The sequence below is a fragment of the Nematolebias whitei genome, chromosome 4 (genome assembly GCF_014905685.2).
Source record: "Nematolebias whitei isolate Nwh7 chromosome 4, NemWhi1, whole genome shotgun sequence".
NCBI lineage: Eukaryota > Metazoa > Chordata > Actinopteri > Cyprinodontiformes > Rivulidae > Nematolebias > Nematolebias whitei.
Window position 1 is genome coordinate 56,176,953 of NC_056501.1, and position 4,291 is coordinate 56,181,243.

A 4,291-nucleotide genomic window follows, 5' to 3' on the forward strand; every position below is an offset into this window, starting at 1 on the left:
TCAATTTCCTGTAATCAATACAGAGACGTACTGCACCATTTTTCTTCCGCACTACAACTATGGGGGAAGCAAAGGGTGAGTTGGATTCACGTATAACACCAGACTGCAGCAGTTCTTGAATGTGTTTACGCACAGCATCCACATCTAGGGGATGGATGGGCCTTGGCCGCTGTTTAAAAGCAGTGGGATCTGACAGCTTGATCTCATGCTTGACTTTATCTGTGCGACCAAAATCAAGATCATGCTTTGAAAAAACGTCTGACATACTGTTGAGCATGTTTGTTATACGTTGCTTCCATTCAGCTGAGAGCGGCGAGTCTCCAAAGTTGTAACTCAACTTTGTTAGATTTGGCTCTGAACTCTGGGAAGTTTGATGCACACTTTGCTCTTTGTGAAGAATGGTCTGGATGGTACTGACTTCAGCGATGGCTGCTCTGGCTGGAATCACAATGTCATGGTCAGATTCATTGGTGATCACCACTGGCAGAGAAACAGACTGGACAGGAGGTAGATCAAAAAGGCTGGATTTTACTATCAAACCACCAGGTAGAGAGAAAGAGGTTGGATGCTGAACAATCACTTCTTTTTCACCTTGCAGTAATGGGCATATGAGAAGAGCATCCAACACGGCAGTCTTTTGAGCAGGAACAACCTGTGGGATCGATGACTGCATTTTTAAAATGCCGTGATAGTCATCAGTTGTCAGTTTGCGCCTTATCTCCAAAATTTTATGCACTGCTCTATATCCAAAAGGCACAGGGCAGAACTCAGACTGCGACTGACAACACTGGTTATACACAACATCCAAAGTGTTGGTGCCAATCAGAATAGGAGGTTGTGATGATCGCAGGTCTGGAACAACCAAGGCCAAGGTGTTGATGTCCATCTCTTCTCCTATGAACTCAGGTGGAAATGTCAAACAGAGTTCCACATATCCAATATAAGGCACCCTCTGACCATTTGCACCTTCTATCTCTAAAATATAATTTAATGGTTTTATTTTGTGATCTGATAGATGGGTGTTATAGAAGGAATGTGAAATTGTGGTTACTTGGGAACCTGTCAAAGAGGCAATGAAAATTGATCCCTTTAATATTCACCTCACCAGTACTTCTTGTGCCCACTAATCCTTTAGGTAATGGGAAACATGAAGATGAGTCTTTGGTGTGGGGACATTCACTGGTTGCAGCTCCCACTTGTCCCTCAGTAAGAACTGCTTCTAGTTTGATGGTTTACTCTTCTCCCAGGATTGCTGTTTGTGTTTAAGCTGGCGGCGTTTTTCTTCAACCAAGCTGGAATTTGGCTGACTGGAACAGTTGGGAGCAATGTGACCATCCTCTCCACACTTGAAACAGAACCAGGGCTTTGGCCTACTACTGGTTTGGTCAGGTTTTAGTTTCTGTTTTTTCAGCTGATTTTCTGGTTTAGCAGAATTTGAGTCCTTGGACAGCAGAGCTGACATTTGACTCTGCAGCTTCAGCATTTGCTTCCTCAAGTCTTCAATGGCACTTGAGTCTGATAGATGGCTACATGAACATGCACTGGTGGTGTGAGCTTGTAAATTGACACGATGCTTGACTAATGGAATATGTTTTTTCATTAACATCTCTTTTGCTATCTGTCTGTCTTCTTCTGTTCTAAGTGTAAATAAAAGCTCTGAAAAGGGAGGTGGTTGGTCTTTTTTCTTTTCTAGTTGCAAATTATTTATCATGCTGTTATCCCAGCAACCTCTACAAAATTGTTTTAACAGATATTTGTCCATTTCAGTTGCTGGAATCCCACCACGCTTCACTACTGTACTGAGAGCCAAATGGAGTCTCCGCAAATAAGAAGATGGTCGTTCCCCATTGTCCTGAAGAGTGTTTAAAAATTTTGCAAACAGTTCTTCTCCGTCCTCAACAGTAGCATATGCAGAATCAAGCACCTGCAAAAATGTTGCAGGCAGGGCATTAGGCCCCAAACCCTTCACTAGGTCAGCAGCTGGAGGGACTAAACCTTCCAAAATGCACCTTGTAACATGTAAAGGTGCATGACTTGGATCTGCATTTAAAAGTTCTATTTGAGACCTCCAAGATTCATAATCTGCCTCATGCTGAGGTTTTGGAAGTCTTCCTGAGAAAGTATGTAGTCTAAATGAAGACAGAGGTTGAAGATTTACATCATCTCTGCGCACAATGTGTTCAACTACAACCCTTTGGACCCCAGGAGGATTCAGATCATTCCCCGAGAGGGAAATTCTCGGTCCCACATTTGTAGCTGGATTTGGTTGAGATTTTGGTCCTTGCTGGTCGGTGGTGGACTGATCTGATTGTTTTGAGGGAAAAGTAGTTGACCGAGTCTGACTGGACTCTCTGGCAGTCGTAAGTATCTCGACTGTGTCCTCATCACCATCCTCGTCAGGCTCCCCTCCAGTAGCCCCTATTCCCAAATGAGAACTAATTTGTTCAAAAACTCCTCTCAAGACATCATCAAATGATTTTCCACTCTGCTGGGAAATGCGTTTCAGTTCACGGAGGTAATCAGGGGGTGGGGTAGTGTCCACTGTGGCTGTGGCAAGGCACTCTCTGGAAAGTAATTTAACAACAAATATCACATCTTCTGCAGCCTCAGATGGATAAACATATTGTAAAAGCGATTTTAGCTTTTCCAAATCTGCAGTATTAATGAATTCCACAGCCAGGTTTTTATAAAATGGACTCTCACGTGCAGTAACAGTAAAAACCTTAACTTCACCATAACTGCGTAAATAATTGATAATCTCATCATCTGCTTGAGTGTTCGTTACACCGCTAACGATGACAGAATGAGCAACATTGATACCAATTTGGTCAAAGTAATCCATATTTCAATACAACCCACAAAGTACATACACCAAAACATTCACAGTATCAGGTTCCTGGCTAGCTTGCCAATTTATGTAACAGTTATGGGCTAGGCAGCTAACTGTGGCTACAAAAGCAGCATCAGAAGATTGTCCTTTTAAGGAGCCTGAGGTGTGAATGAAAACAGGAGGCAGTGTTCTTAGTTTTGGTGTATATATATTGAGTGATTTGAATAAAAACAAACAACAACAACAGTATGATGAGACAAAATCATTGACTCAGAATAAATTAATTACAAAATCATAAAGTCCATTGTCATCTTTCCTAGCTCGCCATCTTCAGATCCGGATGAGGATCTGATCCAACAAGAGGGAGAAAAAAAAAAAACCCGACCTTTTCAAGAGAGAGTGGGGCATACTTAACCACAATCAGCTGTGACAGAATCCAGTTGACGTCCCTGGTAACCAACGCCAACAATTCAGGTAATCAAATCAGTAAGTTCAAAGATTTGGACCAGTTTGGGTGGAAGACGCCAGCAGCAAGCCACAATCACAGTGGAAACAGGTGAAGATGTTCAGAACTGCGTGCTGGAGGCGGGGCTTTAAATAAGTTAGCAGAGTTTGGGGCAACACAGGAAGTGGGCCCACAAAAATAAAAGTCCTTGACTAATTGCGGGTTACACAAGCCACCTGGGAGACATCAAACATGTGGAAGAAGGTGCTCTGGTCAGATGAAACCAAATCCAACTGTTTGGCCACAATACAAAACTATGTTTGGTGTAAAAACAACACAGCTCATCACCCTGAATACACCATGCCACTGTCAAACATGGTGGCGGCATCATCATGGTTTGGGCCTGCGTTTCGTCAGCAGGGACAGGGAAGATGGTCAGAATTGATAGGGAAGATGGATGTGGCCAAATACAGGACCATTCTGGAAGAAAACCTGTTTGAGTCTGCAAAAGACCTGAGACTGGGACAGAGATTTACCTTCCAACAAGACAATGATCCAAAACATAAAGCCAAATCTACAATGGAATGGTTCACAAATCAGAATCAGAATAAACTTTATTGGAATTGCACCGAGGTACAACTCGAATATGTATGTACAGTCGTCCGAAAGATGGGCGGAGTGCACGAAGCTGCAACTACAGGAGAGCGCGGCCATTTTATCCTTTTCAGATAATAATCTTAGATAGGAAAACGGGGAGAAACATGAGGGTAGATGGTAGTATTACAAAAAAAGATCTTTCACATCCTGTCCATCAGGACACGATTTGAGACATCAAAAAAATTCTACCAGAAAGCACAATTAAAACATGATTACATTTGCATTTGACATTGAGGTGTTGAGATTTGTCCATGAGCGTTTTTTCAGATCAGTCAGTTTCTGAGGATGTTGTTTTCAGCCAGCAGTTCTGATAAGCTTGCACAGAAAGTTCTCGGGGGGGGGGGGGGGGGGGGGGGGGG